Source organism: Desmodus rotundus, chromosome 2 (assembly GCF_022682495.2).
Source record: "Desmodus rotundus isolate HL8 chromosome 2, HLdesRot8A.1, whole genome shotgun sequence".
Classification (NCBI taxonomy): Eukaryota; Metazoa; Chordata; class Mammalia; order Chiroptera; family Phyllostomidae; genus Desmodus; species Desmodus rotundus.
This window is the reverse complement of record NC_071388.1, coordinates 161,300,369-161,323,273: the sequence shown is the minus strand read 5'-3', so window position 1 is coordinate 161,323,273 and position 22,905 is coordinate 161,300,369. Positions and strand designations below refer to the sequence as shown.

General features: G+C 45.3%; 1 protein-coding gene across 1 annotated transcript in view; it reads left to right on the top strand.

Moving 5' to 3' along the window:
* The first annotated feature begins 649 nt into the window (after positions 1 to 649).
* The window catches only part of WIPF1 (WAS/WASL interacting protein family member 1), a 118,824-nt gene continuing 96,568 nt past the window's right edge, over positions 650 to 22,905 (top strand). The window contains exon 1 of the mRNA XM_053918790.2: positions 650 to 856. The gene's annotated coding sequence lies outside the window, so the exon portion shown is untranslated. The remainder of the gene's footprint in view (positions 857 to 22,905) is intronic.

The window sequence follows — 22,905 nt, the reverse complement described above, 5'->3', positions numbered from 1 at the left end:
CTAAAGAACGACGTAGCCTATTTGCATCTACTGAAATTCTTTGCTTGACTTATTAACACCAGTAAAAGTTCCTTCCTTCTATTCAGGTAATTATTCCCCTTCCCTTTCTCATAAAACCCATTGCCTTACCCCCAGTGGAAACACTATTTGGGTTTGTTTCTACTCAAATCAGTGCTTCCCAAATAGCTATTCTTTTGGATCGCAAATAAATGTGTGTTGCCTCTTACTTTCATCTTTTATTTTTTAAGTTAACAGTGGGTTCCACTCCATTTTAAAATTCAGTTGTTGAAGTCAATTTGAAATGAAGGTAACTCAAGGCTGGACCTTCTCGTTTGAGTTGAGAAGGCGATGGGGGAAAAGCGTTCCCTACGGGTGGGGGAGGGGAGCCCCAGCAGCGGGAAGCTGGAGAGGATGCGATCTTGGGGGGAGAGGGTCCTTGGCTGGACGCCCCTTCCAGTTCCTCTGTCCTCTGCGAAAGCCGCCGGGTCCCCTCACAGACACCCCCACCCTTTTACCTCACGCCCGCCACGCTCCTCTGGGGGCAGGGGGCGGCCCAGGCTACAGGGCGCTCCGCCCCAGAGCCGAGCCGGGCTGGCGCGGCGCCCTGAGCTGAGGGCCGAGGGCCAGCGGCGGCCTCGGGCGCGTCCACACGCGGCGGGGCCGCAGGGGGCGGGGGGCACCCGGAGCCGAGGGGGCAGGGTTTACATCTCCGTGAAGTTCCCGGATGGTCGCAGCCTCCCGGCGCGGAGCGCTTTTCCTGCCGGGCGGCGCAGCCCTACCGACCCGGGAGAAGTTTCCCAGAAAAAACATGCCTGGCGCGCCGCGGGGCCCTGGAGCCGCCTGGAGTCGCTGCGCGGTAAGGGACCCGCCGCCGCCTCGGGCGCCGCTGCGCTCCGGGGCCCTAGGCAGCGAGCGCCGAGACCCTCGCGGCTGCCCCGGACGCCGGGAGGGGTTGGGCTCGGGAGCGCGGCTTGGCACCGGGTGGGCGCAGGGCTGGTGATGCAGCCCGGGCCGTCGGGGCTGCGGGCGCCGCGGCCGCGGGAGGGGCGCGTCCCCCGGCCCCGCGGCCTGCGCGTCCCGCACCCAGCCGACGGGGAGGAAGGGGGCCGCGGAGAGCGAAGCTCCGGACGCGGGCGCCCCCCGCGCTGGGCGCGTTTCCGGACCCCGTCGACGCCAGGGCCATCCAGGGTGCTCGGGACCCACTCGCTGCCGTACTTAATCGCGGCAGGGGTTTCGCGGAAATGCGCGGGGCTGCATCCACACCCCTAGCTCGGCCGGGTGGGGACTTCGGGCATCCCCGGGGCCAGTTCCTGCCAAGAAACAGGCTCGCCTTTTTAGCTGGGGAATCGTGCCCATCCCGTAACTCGGTTTCCCCAGCTAGCCTCCCGCGGGTGTCCCAAGACTGATGCTCGCTCTGTGGTCGGTGTAGAAGCGCGCGGTTAGATGTGTCTGTTGACCTTAGAGGCACTTCCAGTCCCGGTCAGCACTTTTTCCTCCCACCCGGGCCTCTTCCGAACTATCCGCACAGCTTCACTTCAGTCTCATTCTCCTTAGTTTTTTCTATTGTATTAACATAAAATGTCTTTCCTTCCTTCCTCCCTCCCTCCTTTCCTCCCTCTCTCCCTTCCTCCCTCCTTTCTTCCCTTCCTTCCTTCCTTCCCCCTTCCCTCCTTTCCTTCTCTCTCTCAAAAAAAAAAAAAGTTAAAAAAAGTTGCAAGTGTAAGAGGAACCAGCTGCCCCCCTCGGGGCGGGGTGGGAGGGGGCGGTGGCCAGATCTTCAGCTGGTGGTGAGGTTGAACTACTCATATTAACAAAGGGTGTGTCTGTGTGAAGAGCCCTGCCTGGTCCTGCGAGATCCCAGAGGAATATTCCCTCCTGGGCCCGGCTCCTGGCCTTATCTCAGTTCTCCCGGAAGCCTCTCAAGTTGTCAGCAGTGATTGGGTGCCTCGGCACCTTTTTCTGAAAATTGGGTGTCACTGTTGTCCCCTGGGTAGTCACTGGATGCCACTCCCAATCGCTGACCGCGTGTAACCCCAGACTCCAGGCGATGCAGCCTCGGAGCCCCTGGACAGAGGCCCGCCCTGGGTGGGTTTTATGTTGCCAGTTTCCTACAGCAATGTCAGACAACACTGTGGCTTCGTTTTGAGTCATTGGCATATTTTTCCTTTTCAAAAATATATTTTTCTAATAACGCATAAATTAATTTCAATAAATTTCCTATTTCAGTTTTTATAAATCACATTTTTACTTTTTGAGGTGAAGGAGCCCTGTATCCGCATTTTTCATCTTAATTCCTCTTTACAGGTCTCAAAACACGGCCTTCTGCTCTTGCTGTGCTTTACCTGCCTGCCATCCCACAAGGTTGTTTCTCAGGGACCAAATCCCCGGCCACCTGTAGGAAGCCTATTCGTTACCATTGAAGGGAAGTATGCAGACTAGACTCTGCAGATGTTATTAAAACATTTTAATGACATCATCTGTTTACTTGGGACCCACCCAACCCCTGCCTTCATTTTGGCTTCCTGAGAAGCAAATAAACTCTTTTAGGTGTTTGAAGAGCAGAGCATTTTGTCAGCAAGGTATGATCAAATTCTGGGACATTTAGAGACAATGAGATTATTTCCAGCTGGAGAGATTCATGTCTTCTTTCCTTTGTTTCACAAAGTGCCTACTGTGTACCATCTTCTGGTACCCTTAGTTATACCGTGCAACCTGATCCTCATTTATCTCCTCTAAGAAATGGGGTTGATAATCTTTGCTCTTTCTTCATTACAAGGTGTGAGGATCAAGTGAGAAAATGGGGTGTGAAACCGCCAAAAGCAGCACAGTACAAGGTGTTAGGGGATACCCAACACCACGCAGTGTGCAGCACCAAGACACAAGAGGGATAAAGAGCTAAAGTGGTGGAATGCGGGCAGTGAAGAGAAGCTTGTGTGCCCTGTCTCAGGCGCTCTAGCAGGGACGAGCCCCCTTTCGTGGGAAGTATTTGTTGGTACTGTGTCACTGTCTTTGATATTTCAGGTTGTAATTTTAGGAACATTTATGGTTTCTACACTGTGCATCAGGAGAACAAAACCAAAGTGCCTTTTATCTGTTGTTATATTGCTTTCGCTTTTAAGCACCTGAGATTTCAGATTCTCTCAGCCATGGTCTTCCTGGAGCCTGCGCTCCAATGAGGTCTACCAAATTCCTAGTGATTTCCATGCAGAGGTCTCTCTGCCACTGTGTCCCAGCAATCCACAATTATGCTGTGACTCTGGAAGGCTTGGAGGGCTTATTACTTGTGAATAGCCAGGACTCACATAGGTGAATCAGGTCACATTTGGAATTAAGCCAGATACTCATCCAGCATTGTGGGTCGCTGCTAGGGGTCACTGCTGTGCTCTGTGCTCGGGGTAGAGGGGGAAACCTAGCTCAGAGAGAGAGGTGAAGTTTGACCCTGAATGCTTACCTTCTGGTAGAAATGAGACATGGCTTCAAACAGCAGGAATGCAAGACAGAATGTAGTAAATAAGGTTAAAAAAGCAAATGGTACAGATCAAATACAGGGAATTTAGAGGAGAGTGAAATTAGTTCCAGCTGGAGGGAGTCAGCCCTTCACCCATTTGTTGGTCCATTTAACAAGTATGTATTAAGTGTCCAGTACGTGCCAGGCAAAGGAAGATTCATAGGCACGTGCGCTCCGTGCTTCACCTTCCCTGCTCCACCTTCCCTGCTCCAGTTGAGGAACAGTTCAGACTCCGCCTCTCTGTGACAAGCGAACACTTCCTCCCTCAGCCTCACTGTACTGCCCAGCCCAACATTTGTCAAAGTAATCAACCCTGTCTCTTGTATACTTTGGGATAATAAAAACTCTAGGCTCACCAAAGCCCCCAGAATGCCTTCAGTTAGTTGGGTAATGCTATTCTGCCCAACACATGTTAACCAGTATTAGAGTATGCTGGTCCTTAGCCGTGGGTTTGACTAGAAGCTTATAAAGGTTTGATTCTGTTAGGCTGGTGTGAGGCCCAGGAGTCTAGGTTTTTAAAACCCCCAGCTGACGCTGAGGTGCTGCCATGGGCACAGGTCCCTCAAGGTTGACGCATGGGACAGGCATTCGGACAGGTCTTGTTTCCAGTCCCAACTCTGCCATTTGCAAGTTCTGTGACCTCTGTTTCTTTCCCTGTAAAATCTACCTTGTTCTGAGTGTGGGGTGAGGTCACACATGTGGATCACTTAGCAGGTTGTCCAGGATAGTGCTGCTGTTCAGTACTTGGGGGCTGTGATCATCATCATCATCATCATCAGTGTTAGTTTGTACCAAATGCAGTTGATATTCCTCTTTTCATACGGAAATACGAAAAGAGCCTGAACACAGGAACTGCTTTTTATATAAAGGAACGTTTTCAACAGTCCCTTAGCTGGCTGTTGTCTGTTGAGAGTTGCATACCAGTCAGTCACCTCACATGCTCTCTTAACAACTAAGAAGGAGGAACCTCACAGACCAGAATCTCAGTTTGGGGGGACTCCCAGCCTGTGGTATCTGTTTCCCCAGTGGAGCCTACTCTACTGAAATTATCAGGGCAGATAAAGGGCTGGAAACCAATGACATACTACTTTCCTGGCCCTTTGGCACCAGGAAGTGCCAGGGAAACACGCTGTGGCTGTCGTGCAATGACCACCATCAGTGTGGGGTGACCAGTAGGACTGCTTGCCCCAGGCCAAACTGCTTTGGTCACGGGTAGGGCACCTAAGCCCATGGGGTGCATGTATCACTCAGTTTTGGGGGGCTCCCAGCCTGTGGGTCTTGTGCTCTCTTTCGGCCAGGGGTCAGGGAACTGTGATTTCAGGGAAGCATGCTTGCTATTAGTCTTCGGATTAGTTGTAAACTGAGTTTGCTGATAATAAAAGAAGAATATAGCTAAAATAAGTAGGACACACAATTACCTGCAATTTTTGTTAGTTTAGAAGCTTCGGTAAATGTTGCTATGATGTTATACAAATTTAATATTTTAGCATTGCTTACTATGGATATATTTTTTTCCTCATCTAATAAGCCATCTTCCCAGTGTAACTCAATTTTTTCTTTTTCATTCTCTTTGATGTCTTAGTTATATTAATTTAAATGAATTGGAATTTTAAAGCTTTCTATGATCTGGCCCAAGCTTTAAAAAGTCTCCCTTTTCTTTCCTTCCACCCACTCTCTTTTCCTTCCTTTTTTCCTTTAACATTACCACTTACTATTTGTCATTTAATTGAATCATTTATAGTCACACAAGGTAGTCCCAGAGCTAGTATTCAAATCTGGGGCCGTCTGATTCCTAGTAACCCTAATTTCACCTTCAGTGGTGCTGTATACTACTCTTCACGGGGTGGGCGCTTTTCCGTTCCCCTGTGTGCATTTGCTCTGCCATTTCTTCTCCCCACACTGCCATTTCTTTCACTTAATGTTGCATCCTATAGATTCTTCAACTTGGCCACAAATACTTGCTGAGAAGAAAAATAACAGACTTTGCTAAAAATAAAAGGAGAATATAGCTAAAATAAACAAGAGATACAATTGCCTACAAATTTCACTAGTTTGGTAGCTTCGATTCAACATGGTTTGCATTATAAAAACATGCTGCTTAAGAAGAGCCCAAATGCTCTTTTCTGCAGGAGCTGATTGCTGCCTCTCCTGGTAAACTCCCATAGCTGTTTGTTTGCGCATCACCTGTGGCTTGGAATCCACTCTATCCTGTATTGCAATCACATGTATGTGTCTCTTCTCCTTCATTAGTTTATAAACTCTCTCAAAGCAATCACGTACAAAAATCACTTTTATATTTCTTCAAAAACAGTAGATTTTTGTATAGTAAGGTCTCAATGAATGTTTATTGAATGGCAGTTTCCTACTGCCACTCTGGTTGTAAGATCTGAGATAAGTGAACTTTTCACGAAGGCAAAGTGGATTTTAATGTTTTACACAAGAGCGTCTGGTTTCTGAAGAAGATAGGAAACATTTCATCCTAAGAGTAGTCCCTCACCATCATTGGTATATAATGTATGACATTATTTTTTATTCATATATATAATTAGCTTTATTCTTGATTTTAGAGCCCAGGTGGCAAACACAAGGCCGAATCCGGCCCTCCACCCTGTTTTATCTGGCCTGGCACCTTGTTTCTACCCCGTGGCAGCACCGAGCTCTCGCTACACTGTTAAGGAGTCGTTACATTTATACAGTCCTAAACTTACATTCAGCCCTTTGAAGGCAATCGTGAGGCTGATGTGGCACCCGGTGAAAATGAGTTTGACACCCCTGTTTTAGAGAGAGAGGAAGGGAGGTAGAGAGAGAGAAAAAAAACATCAATGTGAGAGAGAAACCTCGATCGGTTGCCTCCCATCCACACCTTGACAAGGGATTGAACCCACAACCTAGGTATGTGCCCTGACCAGGAATCGAACCCGAAACCTTTTTGGTGTAGGGGACGATGCTCTAATCAACTGAGCCACCCAGGGCTATAATTAGCTTTAAATGCTGTTTATTTTTATATCTTCCAAATTGAACAGTAACAATAATCCTAATAATTAAGAAAGGCATTTTGAGTTCTTGTGGAAAAGGTGGGACTTATTATTGTAATGTAGAACCTAAGAAGTGATACTTCCTGTGTAATACCAGATACAGTCTGGTATCTGGTTCATTTCCACATAAATGAGGGTTGGGACTCTCCCATCCATGGAGTTTCCATCTTTTTTTTTTTTTTTTTTTGACTAAGAGGCAATACACAACCTGAGAAAGAAGTTTAAGCAAAATTGAAGGCCACTAGCTTCCTCCCAAACTGCCACAGATGCCTTCATATTGGGGCAATACTTAGTTCTATCAGGTAAGAGGTGTCTGCAGGAGAAAGGAAATGGTGAATAAAATAGAAAATTTACAGCCAAATAGTTTCCTGGGATAGCGGAGTCTTTTACAACATCAAAAAAAAGTTTATTTTTATATATTTTCTGTTTTTCTTATATAAACTATATGTGCTCATTTAAATATATATCTACATATTAACATTATTTAAATGCATATTACATCATTTAAATACACTTTTTCTCTCATAAGCAATACTTGATTACTTTAAATGTATGTAATGTGTATACCTCACCTCATAATAACATACTATTACCCTATTCTTAACAGCTGTATAGCCTTCTGCTGAAGGGATGGGTATATAAGACTGGTGCGTTATTGATTATCTGCAGTCACCCTTTTAAGTTTGCACTGCCAGTTTGGTGACCACCGGCTCACCTGTTAGCTCTTGCTAATGATGCCCAAACAATCCACCCATTGAGTCAAGTCAAACAACCAACCAATTCAGTGAGAGAATAAATATAGTGATTTCATTGGCATCCACAGACCAATGGGCAGTTGGTTGAATTTGTGCTTGTCAACCACTTGCGTGTGTCCTCAAGCCATTTCTGGAACCTCCCAGGCATTTTTCTATAGACGTACACAGAAGATTTAATCTACAGACTGAAGAATTTAGGCCTGGAAGGGACCAGGAGAGAAATCTGGCCACATGTTAGAGTGATGCGAGGCTGAAATGTTGATCATGTTATCAAATAATATTTTAGGGAACCCTGAAACTCCCCCTGCCCCCATCCGCAGCAGAATAGAATTTGAAAGGAGAGAGCCTTCAGACCTTGGAGAAGATCTCGAGGAAACATGTACTACAGCTATTTTTTTTTCTGAAAATGTAAACGGTGAGATCAGTGTCTTAACCACAATAGTCCTGTGTTATGGGAGTGGATATTTAAATAATAGAGACAGTCAGATCTGCCTGAGATATAAAAGGGAAAAATGGGCCGTTAGCCGGCCCGTGTCTGGTAAGCAGCACGTGTGAGTGCTGGGGGAGGGGCTTCCAGGACCACTGGTGATGGATTGAGAGAGGGGGGAGGGTAGGGAGACTGGAAGAAGACTAATCCGCTCATCTTTCCCAGATCCCAGAAGGCAAGTTAAGGGACACCAAGACAAGTTTTCATAGGGTACTGAAGTTTCTAATTTGATTTTTGAGGATCTGGAAAAGGGCAAAGTAGTTGAAGCCCTTTTAAAACCTCTTAAAAAGTAGTAAAGCAATTTACTTTAGCAGTGCCTGTTTTTACCTATTGGAGCCAGAATTTGATTGCCATGTATGGTTTAAGAAATAAGCCAAAGTGTCAATTTAAATAATCTCAGGTTTTGTGGGTAAAATTCCACACTGTCTTTTCCCTAGTGTTTTAGTAAAAACTATTGTTTTTTTAAAAAAACCTCACATTTTGCTTGAGACAAATTAGAAAACTAGATTGTTGTTAAATTTGTGTGGAGCCACACAACCGTGTTTGAATGTTGTTGGGCATAAGCTGGATAGAGGGAAAATGAAGAAAAAAAGAAAAGAAAAAGAAAATTTGGGCTTACTTGAGTGATATTTTACAAGATGTTGGAGCTAGAACCTTATTAATTAAACATGATAATTCTCCCTCCCCCTCCTTTTTCCCTTTTTGATGGGAACTGAGAGAAGTAAAAGAAAAAATTCTTCATTGGTTAAAGGACTACGCAGGAGTTATTATGGTATTATTTTAACCATAAAACTCCTTTCCGTACAGAATCTTTTTATGTATCATCTCCACTCTGCTGTGAAGAAGGAACACGTCCCTTAGTGTTAGGAAGAGGCTTTTGTTAACCCAAGCCAGGTGCTCAGTCTTTGTAATCTAGTCTTCGCTTCCTTGTTTTTGCTGAAAATGTGACTCTTTTAAAAAATTAAATTGTAGTTTTTTTTTTGCTCAGATAACAGAAGTAATATATGCTTGATATAAGACAAAAAAAGAAAGAAATGTATAAAGAAAAGTTAATAATTTTTCTTTTATCTTTCTCAAATTCTAACCCCTTGAGGTAATCAACATCAGGATACTTCCTCAACTTTTTAATATATATACACAAATATATATGCACATATATAGTTTTTTCTATGAAAAATGGAAACATTATACATATCAGGCTACAAGATTATTTTATTGAGATATAATTGACATAGCATTGTGTAAGTTTCAGGTGTGCAGTGTGTTGATTTCGTACGCTGCTATTTGCAGTAGTATTACCACCATAGCATAAGCTGGCACTTTTTGTGTCATATAATTATTTTTTTTGTGTGGTGAGAATGCTTAAGATACAGTCTCTTAGCAACTTTCAAGTGACACAGTGTTGTTAACTGTAATCACAATGCTGTGCATCAGATCTCTAGAGCTTATTCATATTCTAAAAGTAAGTTTGTGCCCTTTGACCTATAGCGCTCCAATTTCCCCACCTCCCAGCCCCCCTACACCCGCCATTCTACTTTCTGTTTCTGTGAGTTGAGCTTTTTTAGATTCCATGTATAAGTGAGATCATACAGTATTTGTATTTTTGTCTCATTTATTTCACTTAGCTTAATGCCCTCAAGATCCATCCATGTTGTCACAAATGACAGGGTTTCCTCTTTTCCCTGAGCTGAATAATATTCCACTGTGTATATATACCTCATCTTCTTTAGCCACTCATCTGTCCATGGACACTTGAGTTGTTTCTGTATCTTGGCCCTTGTCAGTAGTGCTGCAGTAAACATCAGGGTGCAGATATCTTTTGATATCCATGAGATTTTTTAAACATAACAAAACATCCTCTCCAAATTTAAAAAACTCATTTATATCATGGCTGCTCAGTTACCCAGATTGTTTCAAGTTTTGTGCTACTTCAGCAGTTCGCTGAATATCCCTGTGTGTGAATTTGACCACGCTACCATACAGAAGCTCTCATTTCTGTTTGTCAGAGGCCCCAAAGTGGTATTACTTCCCAAAAGTCATAGTAATTCTTAGTTCAACGAACATGATTTGAAAATATCTGTTTCCCCACATTCTTGGCAGCATAATTCATTTTAGAAGCATAAACTTTTTAATCTCTTTTTCCTGTTTCATTTCAGATCATTTCTTTAGGGAGCACTTGTCACTATCTTTACCTTTTTAGATCTGAATTATTCGTGTACTGTCTTTTCTTTCATTTTCCTATGGGCGTATAATCTGTCTTACGGAACTGAAAGAGAAAACCTTGAACCTAAGCTCACTGAGTTCAATCTTCTGTACTGAAATAAAGCAAAACACTGGATTTCTATTTATTTTCAGTAAATATAGACCTTTCAATCCTATTTTTTTCTTCTAAAAGTATATTATTTAAGAAATGGTCTCAGGGAATATAAATGTTTTAATGGGAAAAACAGAAACTTATAACATACAAAGATGGGAAATTTTAACAGAGTTTTAAGCTTGCAAACCTAGCTGGTGTCCCTGTTGAATCCAAAAGTCTGAAGACAAAGATTCTTTGAGAGCATTATTTATAAGTTATGCTGAATTACATCAAGAGGAAAAAGTGAATCACAGCAGATAGGAATTTAAACCTGGAACATCGTTGAAAGCCCCTGCCCTTGTTGCTTCTGCTTGTTTTTCTGGGAGGTGAGACTAGATTCCATTTCTCCTGTCCTTGTAGTTGCTGAGTTCATTATAAAATTATTCGTATATAACTCCAGCAGTACATTGGCTAATCAGAAACAGCTGTACAACTGGATTCGTTTATATGAACAGAATAACTAAATCAATCAGCAAAATTTCTTGTGTTTAGGTAGGTTTGGGCCAACATTGTGTAGCCCAGAATAATAACAGTGCTTTGTAACTAACCTGACCCAGATGGCAAAGAGATCGTGTCTGGGCAGCAGAGGTTGGAACTGAAAACTCAGAGCCCCTGAGAGTCCTTGATATCTGCCACAATAAAGTGTAACCCGATTTTTAATGTTAGTGTTTTAAAAGCTAAAAAGCTTTATAAAGGGACATCCTGTTCAAAAAAGAACACAGGAGAATTGGATCCTCTGAGGGCTGGGTCTCCTGATGAGGCTGGATTGTCGGCTCAGTGTCCCCTGGAAGATCACTTTGTACATTCTGCCAAACTGCACAGGCTGAAACAAGCCAAGGTCCCTATGCTGGGAGAATGTCACAGGCAAAACAGAGAAACTGACGTGTCTGACTAGAGGGAGCCACGCCAAATCAGGAGGAAGACACACGTTCCCAAGCAAGTTGAGGCTGAAGCCCTAACATAACATACCAAGAGGAATTCCTCAGAATGTGTGTTCTTGGGCAAAACCCAAAGGTCCATGAGAGTGGAGTGAGTTTGCAGAATGCCGCCCCGTTCGTGTGGTTCTTACAGTCTGTGTAAATGGAGACCTCAGTACAGTAAGATGTGAGGTCTGATGAGAACAGAAACATCTTTAGACCCTGATTCTCCATGTGTGACGTGGTCTTGAGGAACCCTAAACTCTCTACCACTTAAAAACACAGGTCACTCTCAAGGCCAGGAGAATTCCACTGGCCAGGGCCCTAAGGCTGGATTGGGCTCCAGGTGCCTGGTTGGCCTGCTGTGGAGCTAACCGCGGTAGGGAGCTGCTGCATTAGGTTTATCCCGTGAGTGGCAGAGTGAGGGAAAGGCTGCCAGGGGGAATTGACAGCTCTCCTCTTGCTACATTCCATAGTTTTGGCTTTGGAATTTGCAAACACATCTTCTTGGGACCCCATATGCTGATGCCTGAGTGCGTGTGATCCGTCTGCCCTACCTTCACTTTTACTCTGCTCCTGGCTTTGGATGTGCAGATAGTGTAGACTTTTGAAAATTAAGTCACTTCCAGGTGAAGACCTGATATCAACCAGCTCATTTACTTCATTCCTTTTGCACTGAATCTGCTAAAGGCAAAGTGAGTGGTAAAGGTAAAGTGAAAAGAGTGGTAGCCTGGGAGTTCAACACTTGCATTCTAATCCCAGCTCTGTTGCCTAGTGGTCACGTGACCTTGACAACAGTAAGCAGTATGAAAACAGAGAGCAATCTGTAAGAATGGGGAGAAGATCAAGGCTAGCCATGCCAGTGATGGGACCGACTTAACATCTCCGAATAAGGCACTGCCTGGTAGACAGTGTAGCTGTGAACATTTTACTTATTTATTTAAAATCCTCCCCCAAGGATATGTATATTGCTTTGAGAGAGAGAGAGGAAGGGGGAGAGAGAAAGAGAACCATTGATGTGAGAGAGAAACATCGATTGGTTGCCTCCCTTACATGTCCTGACCAAGGGTCAAACCCACAACCTAAGTCTGTGCCCTGACTGGGGATTGAACCTACAACCTTTTTTGGTATATGTGAGGATGCTTTAACCACCTGGCCAGGGCAGCAGTTAACATTCTAACTCACCAATCAGAAATTTAATGAGTCTGAAATGTTACTTTTGACCTTCTTTGACTAAATATTTGGTTAATAAGGGAGAGAAGTACATGTCTATCACATTTCTCAGTTAGCTAAAATAGTATATGTGTGCTATGAATAATATATAAATATGAAATTATTTCAGCAAACTCATCAAGTTCTTCATTCATATTTGAATCTCACTGTATACTTGCTGGAAAAGAACATTGACACTTACCCTGAGATTTTCTTTGCGATGTTATTTGTAGGAGTGGGGTAGGAGCTAGCTGAGTCCAGGTCTGTCTGCAGATCTTGTCTTATTTACAGGCAGTGAAAATGACACTGTTACACTGTGTGCACACACACACATTATAGTCACCCTTATTCTGTATTAGTGCGTCCGTGAACTTGAAGCCACCTGTCCTCACCATCTACCACACTCAGGAGCACGTGTGCACACCCATGCACACGTAATCATTGGCTAACTCTTTTTAAAGAGCTCTGCAGATGTAACCAATTCCAAACTCCATTGGGGAAATACATGTGTTGCCGTAGTTTTATATTCATCAGCCTTTGCAGTTTCTTAGAAGGCAGAGGTCATTGCTGTCTACAGTGCTCTGCGGACAGCCTCAGATGGAACGCCATATGCAGGGGACTGTAGGTGCGTGCTTTGGAGGATGAGCACTATGATGGTGATGATTCCTGGGAGTGGATAAAAATACCAGTGGGACTTTCCGTTGGGAGTTCTACCATGACTGTTGATTGGTGCTTGTGACCGCTACTGGTTGAGGCTCTTGTTTGGATTTCTCACCCCTGGTCTGAGGAACAATACATTGCTGTTTTGGCTCAGAGGCAGACTAGACTGTTTTGGATGGCATCCAAGAAACTGCGTTGCTCTTGCTTCTGGAGATTGGCACTAGCGTTACAGAGCCTCCAGTTGTGCACAGAAAGATCCTAGGCCAACACACTGGTCAGTGGTGCCCCTGTGGACTTTCTGCTTTACAGAGAAGTTAGATGAACTTGTCTGCCTGGGAGGCTGAACTGTAGAACTGGTGCCCAAGAGGGTCCAACCAGCATTTGTAGAAAAGGAGAAAATGCTTTCTGAGTTCCAACCCAGATACCCAAGAGAAGATGGAGGTCGGTGCCTATGCTCCCCCCTTCAGCTGTGGCCCCAGCAACACGGAGGGGGAGGGGAAGAGGGAACAGGTTCCTGGCGATGGAGAGAGTGCAGAGGTCAGGAATGACAGCAGGGAAAAGAACCTGGTGGTCCTGAGCTACAGGGAGAAGCCCCACAGTGGGATGGGGCAGCATGGAGTGAAGGGACCAGATTCCTAAGGTTCCTCTGTAGGGGTAGGAAGCTCCCTGGCCTAATGAAGTTGCTGGGCGGGGGCCCTGGAAGTGCAGGGAAACTCAGTGAGCTGGATTAAGCTGTGGTCTGCCCTTAGAAAGAACTCACAGGAAACAAGTACGAGGATGCCTGCTCTTCTCATGCTCACACAGAGACGTCAGGATGACATATGCCTCTTTAGATTGCCATGGACCATGTTGGGGCAAGTAATAATAATATCATCTAACATAGATACTGCTTACTATGTACCAGGCAACCTTCTAAATGCTCTAAATTAAATTGCCGACCCTATGTCTGTATAACAACTCTATGAGGCAGGCTCTGTTATCTTCATTTTAGAGATGAGGAATTCGGGTTAGTCACCTTGCCCAAGTTCACACAGCTAACTTGACAGAGTCGAGATTCAGTCCAGGACAGGCAGTTTCAGAGCTCACCCTGAATGCTGATGCACCCCTGTTTTTTTTCCAGTAAGGGACATCCAATTGTAAAGGACCTAGGTGGCCCAGCTTTTTTCAAGCAGATAGCTGACCACTGGTGCAGTGTTCCAGGAAGTAACCTAGGCTTTCTGTTCCTGTTTTTCCTGCATGGTTCTGGGTTAAGGTCACCAACCCGCTGCAAAAAGGACGGCGGAGGTAATCAACCAGTTGCTCTTTGTATCAGAATCACCCACTTCAGCGCCTGACACCCATCACACACATACATTGTAAATGACCCTCTGAGACTTCAGCGGTCTCTAATGAGGAAAAATAGTTTCCTAAAGTGTCACAGATGCTGCCTGATTAAGACAGGTGTCAATGACTTGTATCACATTATGTTCACAAGAATAAATGAATCAGTTATGTTCAGCCAGTGGGGAAAGACTATAATACTCAATTATAGAATGTAGAACTTTTCATAAAATCCCAGAATGTTAGAGTTGGGAAGCAAAGTAAAAATGGAGATAATTTTGCCCAACCTCCATTTCACAGGTGAAGACCCAGAATCGCAGAGAAGTTAGATGACTTTCCCAAGGCCAATTGCTATTTGGTAACAGAGGTGAGACAAGAGCCAGGCCTGCTGAGTTCCAGTTCAGTTCTCTTTCCCTTGCTTGAGATGGCATAAATTATTCTATGAAAGCTTTTTTTATTAAATTACAAGTGAAGCCATAGCCGGGTGTCTCAGCTGGTTGGAGTGTCGTCTCATACACCAAAAGGTTGCAGGTTTGATTCCTGGTCAGGGTACCTAAGGGAGGCAGTGGATGGATGTTTCTTTCTCACATTGCTGTTTTCTCTAACTCTCTCTCTCTCTCTCTCTCCCTCCCTCCCTCCCTCCCTCTCCCTTCCTCTCCCTTCCTCTCTCTCTAAAAATCAATAAGCATATCCTCAGATGAGGATATAAAGAAAAATTACAGGTGAAGCATAGAATGGTCTGTTTCTTTACTAGACAAGACCAGGTTAACTTTGCCTTAAAGATGTCAGAGATGCAGCTGGACATCTCCTTCCCAGACAGCACACGGGAAGCCCAGGAGAGGACAAGGCCAGGCAGTGTTCACGGCACCTGTCCCCATGGAATTTGCAGCGCTGAGCCTCTGCTTTCTCGACAGACCTGAGTAGGACAACAGACACCTGTCCCAGTACTCTCTGCTTAAGTCATTTGTTTTGGAGGTGAAGGAATCAAAATAACTCAGTTTATAGCAGAGTTCAGTGAGGGGGATGAGGGAAAAGAGGGAAATGGTTGCTTCCTTTCTGTGAAGAAAAATGTTTCTCAAAACCTTGCCGGTGAGAGTAATTGTCAGGTAGCCAGGCCTCAGCCAGGCTTTGGCCATGTTGGCGTTCGAGAAGCCTGCAAGCTGCAGGGCTCCGGCTGGACTGCGGGGATGGAGGAGGCTAAGTCCTTCCTGGAAGAGGCCCAGGCAGCCTATGGAGACCTCCCTGGCGAGCTCTTCCTCACCAGCCACGTGGGTAGGACTGCCAATGTCTGGGGTCAACACAGGACTCATCTGGGGTCAGTGCAGACCTTCCTGCTGACAAGGCAACTACAGGTACCTTATACCTGCAGAACAATGAACCCCACAAACAAGAATGGGAAAGAAGTCAACTTTTTATCAGATAAAGACAGGAACCGAGGGCGGGAAGAGCATCTCGAGCCATTTTCCCCACCTCTGGGCTCTGCTGCCGCCAGGTGGGCTCAAAGAGGGCTGTAACGTATCACTGGCTGGGCTGATTTCAGCCGTGGTCCTGTGCGATTCCACCCACAGCAAGAGCATTTGAGGGGACTTGAAACTGCAAGGGCAGAGGAGACACTTGAGGGCCGTCATCCGTAACCCCTGCAGGGACCTTGACTAGAAGTCCCCCACAGCACCCTCCCTGTGGGCTACCAAGGTTAGGTAGGGTGCTTTACTCCTTCCCACCCTTCAGGCCCCACAGTACTGTCAACCCCCGTGTGATTTCTCCTCTGGCCCTTTATCTGGCTGTCTTTTCAAGCCCAGGGACAGACAGACAAGCTCACAGGAGAGCAGAAGGTAGAACAAAACCAACTCGGTTCTTAAGGCCGATCTGATCTGGGAAGATTTTCGGGTGCTGTTCACCAACCCCACAGGGCCTTCCAACCTCAAATCCACAGTCATTGTTCTTGGTCAGAGGGCAAGAGGAACTCTTGTTTTCGTGTGACACAGAACCCTCTTAGAATTAAGCAAAGAACCACAGGCAGAGAGCTAGGATTCAAATGTCAAAGTTTCTGATTCCCAAGTCTGTGGTCTCCCTGCCTGTGCGTTATTAGAATGACGGTTTTGGTGACACCTCCTGTCTTTGAGAGTGCGGTTCTAGTGTCAGCCAGCCTCCTGCGATGACTTGTTGGCACATGCAGGCTTCTGACCTGTTGCTGCCTCCCGCCCTCCTTAAGCCTGGATGGTACAGAAAGTGACTTTGGTGTTCCCTCTGAGTGGTCAAGGAGTAGGGAGGCTCCTGCTGTGGGCCGGCTCCAGGCTGGTGCAAATGGGCGTCAGCTTCTCCTGAACTTACAGTCTCAACTGCGGTGTAAAGTTATGAACTCTCATGAAACCAGTAATGACCTACTTCCTTGGAGGAACTAGAGGGCAGGGTGTGCTGTAACTAACCCTATTGCATAAGTCAACACAGTGAGTTCCTCCTTTTCTCCCCTTGAGGTACATTGGAAGGACCCGAGGCCGAAGAACTGCACAAATAAGCTCAGACCTACATAGAAAAACCTCGCAGTGTAGATTCTGGGGTCTGGGGAAACAGGGGGTTATGGGTCCCTTCAGTCCTTTCCAGAGCCAAATATTTTTAAGAGAGAAAATTTAAATTTGACAGGCTGCAAATTGTTTAGAGTTAAAACAAAACAACAACGAAAATAAGCATGCTCAGAGTAGAGTCCTTTTTCTACACTTGAATAACAGATGTGAAAGGGAGACGGCATCTGGGCAATATTTGAAAAGGAATCTCTGTGAACAGTGAGTACACCATATAAAGAAGCATTGTCTAAACCAACGTTGTAAAAACTTTTTTGACAGTGAGGAGAGGGGATTACAGGAACTACTATAAAGGACACATGGACAAAATCAAGGGGGAGGGTGGAGTGGGGGAGGGGGGTTCAGCTGGGGTGGGGTGGAGGGATGGGGAGAAAAGGCCCACAACTGTAATTGAATAACAATAAAAAATTAAAATTATAAAATTAAAAAAAAAACTTTTTTGACTTTGACTATGACCCACAGAAATATGTTTTTCATTGAGATCCAGTGCAGGTAGATAGAGAAAAGAAACAGAAGTTTTATAAAGCAATTCCCATTCTTATCAAATGCAGTACATTTTTTATTATATATATATATATTTTTTAAACGAGTTAGTTGCAACCCACTAAATTGATTTGACTGTTAGAGAATAGGCAGCAACTTGCAGTTTGAAAACTACTGATTAGAATATTGCACTGGCCAAAAAGTCCATTTAGTTTTTTCCATAAAATAAAAGACACATTTTTCATTTTCACCAATAACTTTATTGATTTGGATATTTTGCATATGTCAGCTATCTCCTGCTATTGGCTTGTAGTGGGTAGAGCCCAGGGGTGCTGCCAAACACCTTCCAATGCATAAGACAGCCCCACAGCAAAGAATTATTTGGCCAAAATGTCAATAGCACCAAGAAACTTCGCAAACTACTTTTGACATGTTTGATCAGTCAGCACCTTCTCCATATGCTGCATAAATCATTTTTTGCATTTCAGTTGTGTTTTTACCTTTCTTGAAAAAACTAAAGCATAATATACCAAAAATGTTACATATATTCTTCCATCTTCGATGTTAAAATGGCTGCACAAAAATTCACCAATTTTGATGTTTTTTATAAATGCACACTGATGTGACAGCTGTCACAATACAGTCTAGCAAAGTTGTTTCTAGTGAAGTTAAAGACAACTAAGCACTACTAGAGCCATTATACAGAAAAAACTAAATGAAATTTTTTACCTGGGCAATATGTCAGGCATGTAGAAACCAGTCCGCAGAAGGAGATCCAGTAGCACAGGGTTCATGGTCCTAGAAGAGGTTTTCCTCACTCCTCCAATCACTGAAAGTTGGTGGAACAGTGATGGTAATGGAGGACCAAGGAGGGAAGAAGAGGTCATGGCCAATGGAGGGAGTCGGAGGCTGAGTTTTAATTCTGCTCCTACAGAAAACATTTGAGTGTCCATGATGCACTGTCCGGGCACGAATAAGACACAGACCCTGCTCATAGTGCAAGGGTGATCACAGTCGAGTGAGTGTGCTGTGACTCCATCCAACACGGTTTATAGTGAAATGGAAGCGAAAACAGGATGACATAGAGAACCTGAGGTCCTCTGAGATCCCTAGGAGGAGGCGCCATGTTATAGGGTTATATTCAGTGTTACATCCCTATTTCTCTGTCTCGTATATAATAAATATTCAATAAACACTTACTGAAAGACCATGTTATCTGATTAATACAACTAGAGTAGTAAGAATCCTAATTAAAACACTTTTTGAAGGGCACTTTAACACACCTGATTTATCATGGAGCATAAGAAGGGACAAAACAGATAAGAAAGAGCCCAGAAAGTTTGGGTTATGTAACAGAATTGCTAAACCCCGTCTGGGTTTCAGGTCCTCTGCAAAGCAAGCCTTTAGAAAGTTGAGATTTGTCGGGTTTGACCTGTAAGTCAGCCTTGGGACAAGTTGCTCTGGCACTTTGCTTGGAGACGAGAAGTCCAAGTGGTGTGGGGTGAGCTGGCCCTGGCGCAGCAGGGAACTCGAGCTTGCATTCTGCCTTTCCTCCGCTGCGCTTCTGACACTGCGCTCAGTGCCCTGCCCTACCCTCCTGGGTCAGGCAATTCAAGATGATGTGATTCAAGTTTGGGGCTGGGAGATTGCTTTAGAGAGGAGGATGCTTGCAGACCACTCTCTGTTGGATCCTAAATGGAGCCTTTGTTTCAAGTTCCAGGCCAACTCTGCACTAACAGGGCATTGAGGCTGAGAAGTGGTCTGGGGCCATGGAGACCTGGCCTGGGTCCCAGTGTAAAGTGAAAGTAGCCCCACTGCAACCCCAAGCCAAGTTTCCTGTGAGCGTCTGGCCCCAAGTGCTGGACTTCAGCACCAAGGCCTGTCGGTCCAGATCCCAACTTGCCATCCTGCTACTAAACTAAGTTAGCTACAGGTCCTTTCAAGCAGTTTTGGGGCTGGGCAGCGGTGGGTGGATTGGGAGGGAGAGTGGGGGAAGCAGGAGTTTGCAAAGAGAAGAGGGAAAGACAATGTGTAACTTGAGAAAAATAGGATGGTTTTCCAAAGAAGAAGGTCACATCACTTCAAGACTTGTACTAAGGAGACACACCTACAAGTGGACACATTTAACCTCAGGATGATTGCTGTGCATTTTAGACATTTGTTCAACCCCAAAGAAAATAGCTAGGGACAACTTGGGACAGAGGATAATTTACACTCTTCAAAAGGTCCACTGGGTTCCAGCCACAAAGAACAGGTAGCCTTTTGGCTCTGAGGCCTGGACATGGGCATTGGGACCTCAGCTATGTGGATGGTGGGCCCACCCAGCTGATCCTGTCTGTGCTTAATAATTTGCTTAGTTGTTTACACCTACTTAAGATAAAGGACACTCTTGGATAAGACCAAATGTAAGTGCCAAAGAGCATTTAAAATAAGAAAGGCAGGCAGGGAACCCCAGGTTCCAGCTGCAGCTCTGTCACTTTGTGACCTTGGGCCTCAGTTTCCTCATCTATAAATTGGGGGGATTAGAGATGTTCCCTCTGATCTACCTCAGCTCAAACACCCTGTGGCTCTCTTTTCAGCCTCAGAAACATTTTTCTGGCAGGAAAGCGAGGCTGCCCAGAGCTGCTCTCTCAGGCAGCCAGTGAGCACATTCTTTCCTGTGCCCACATATGGAAGCAATTTCTGGATTATCCAAGGCACTTGTGCTGCTGAGCTCAACCAAACAGAGGAGCTCGGTGGTGGAAAGTGGAAGAAGACAAAAAACTGCCTGCATTTTCTTACCACCATGCACTCGCAGATCTGGAATCCCCTGTGCAGTCTGCCTTTCCACGCTGTCTCAGGGGTGAGCCAGTGGGTTAAGGGGTTTCACAGGTAAAATCCTGATAAGGGTAAAACAAGTGTTGAGCTCACTGCCTCTCCGCTGAAGCCAAAGGCCACTCTGCCTTTCTCCCCTGGAAGATTTAAGGGTGGGGCTGGGGAGGAACATGAATTCCTAAGTTTTATTCCCACATTTATTGTAATCTTTCTCTCTGGTCTGTTAAAATGAGGACTATTAATGGCTGCCTTCAGCTGAAAGTTGAATTGGGAAACATTAGCCAAGTGCTTTGAAGGGGAAAACGTTTTATTAGTTCCTTCTCTGCCAGGGTAACCCTTTACTCATGTTCCTCTTCTGCACTCCTGGGGGGTTTTGGTAGCAGTTGAGCCATAAGTCTTGTGAACTGGAGACATTTACTCCGAAATTCAGGTCAGGAGAATGACTTCTTCTAGAGCACAACCTCCTTCACAAAGCCTCATCTGTGGCCTCGGTTCCCATCAGTGGTCCTGAGGACCTGATTTCCTCCATCCCTCTCTTCTCTCCTGACCTTAGTTCTGGGAAAAGGAGGTTACTGAGAAGGGCGTGTTTATAGGGAACTGTTTTTTATTCTCCTTTCAACCAGTCTCTAACTTCTCCACTCTCTAATCCCCCACTGACATTAAAATTTAAAAAGTAATTTGTAAAGCACAGACATTTTTCATAGAAATGGAACCTGAGTAATTAGGGATCTATAAACATTTACCAAGGCTTATTAAAACTGTTTCATCAATGTTCTCATGGATTCAGAGTACCCTTTCAAATACTTTCTGGAAAAATATCTGTCAAAATCAAGACAGGAGGCTTATAAATGCCCAAAGACTTTTTAGCCAGAACCACATTCTTTTTTTGTTTTGTTGCTGGGTCTCCAGTGCAGACACTTTGGTCAAAAAGGCCCTGTTACTCCTTTCAGAGAGAATATGTTTACAGCTCTGGTTTGCTTCATCTGGGGTTGCTGCTGTTGAGGGCTGGAAATCAAAAGACGTAAAGATAGAAACACTTAGCGGACCCTCACATGTGTGGTTACCCTACTTTAGAACACTCAGATTAGCTCCCCTTGGCTATGAATGTGGTTGTAATTCCACGCATAGATTTTCCTCCTATGGTTTCTGGACTATTTTAAAGCAGCTAAACTTTGCCACCCTATAGAACCATAATTGGGAATGTTTATTTTAAGTCCCATCTCTGTGGAACTCCATGTGAGATTCTCTTCAACACTTGTCAAAGAAAGTTCCACCAACCCCCTTCCTATCTGCTAGGTATGAACAGTCTGAAATAGCAGTCCCAGAGAAGAGTCACTGAACACAGGCCTGTTCCTGCCATGAGTATCTACAGCATTAACTTGGGGCCCCGTAAGGTGCTCTGTGCCAGCCAGGGCGATGCAGCTCCCTGCTCCGCGGGGAAGATGAAGACTGTTCACTCCCTCTGTTCTCCTTCCAGGGCCTCTCCCCCCTCTTCTGGTTAGGCAGCACATCCTGCCTCTGGTCTCTAAAGCAGCTGCAGCCACACCCACCCAGACAACAGACACCCGGCTCCAACTGACCAATCAGGGCGAACCTCCCTTTCTTTCCAAGGCTGTCACCACCAAACTTCCTCACCCCTTCGCAGCCTGCTCTTGCTTCATCCGTTCACTCCGCAAACACTTAAGTGCTCACTATTGAGAGTTGCTTGCATTCTAAAAGGAAGAGATAGTAAACGAGCAAATGAATAACTACTTAGACAAATTAATTCATACTCACTTAATACTTAGATTACTTACTTAGATGATTAATAGTGATAAGGGCCGAGGAAAAGGCTGACAGGAAGATGGGATGAGATGATGGGGATACTACTTGAGATACAGCAGTGAAGGAAAGCTTATGAGAGTTGAGATATAAATGACAAGGAGCCAGACATGAATGTCTGGGGAGAAGCTTGTATCAGTCAAAGGGATTATCAAATGCAAAGGCCCTGAGGTGAGAATCATCTGGACAAATCCAGGAAAAGAAAGAGGGAGAGTGTGTTTCCACACTTTGAGGAAAAGGGTAAAACAAAGTCAGAGATCCAGGCCAGGGCCCAGGGCCCTGTAGAGACTTAATAGGGTTTCAGCCGTGGACCTCGTCTGATGTGTGTGTTAATCAAATTACTCCTGCTTCCATCCCACCTCTGCCTGGCTTTGTGCTCATGGCCTTGACCCTAACTCACATCTGCTTGTCCCATCAGGTTACCCCCAGCTCTGCCTGCTGCACCCTGACCCTCCCATTCTGGTTGCCCAAGTTCAGGTCTGTCATTTCAGCAGCCAGGCCCAGGGGCTCACAGGATGGGTGAATCCATCTGCCCTGAGCCTGACTGCAGCACTAGACAGAGCAGAGAGCGAGGTGCTTACTGGGCTGAGACTTGGGTCAGGCTCCTTGCCCTCCCGACTTCAGTTCCCACCTCCATTCCGGTGCTCTCCAGATGTGAGCTTCAGTGGTCCGTGCCATCGTCATAGTAACAGTGTTTGTCGGGCACTTGCTCTGCACACTTCCTCCTCTATGGGATTGGCACCATCGTTCTCTCTCTTTCACAGTGTAGGAGACTGAGGTACAGAGAAGTTAAGTAACTTGTCCAGAGCCTCCGACTACAACATGGTTAAGCCAGGGTTCAAAGCAGACAGTCTCACAGCCTCATACTCCAAATCACTATATTCTCCTGTGACACGGCTTGTTATTTTTTTGTTTTTTGTTTTGTTTGCCCCAGCCTTCATAGTCCTAAACAAGGTCC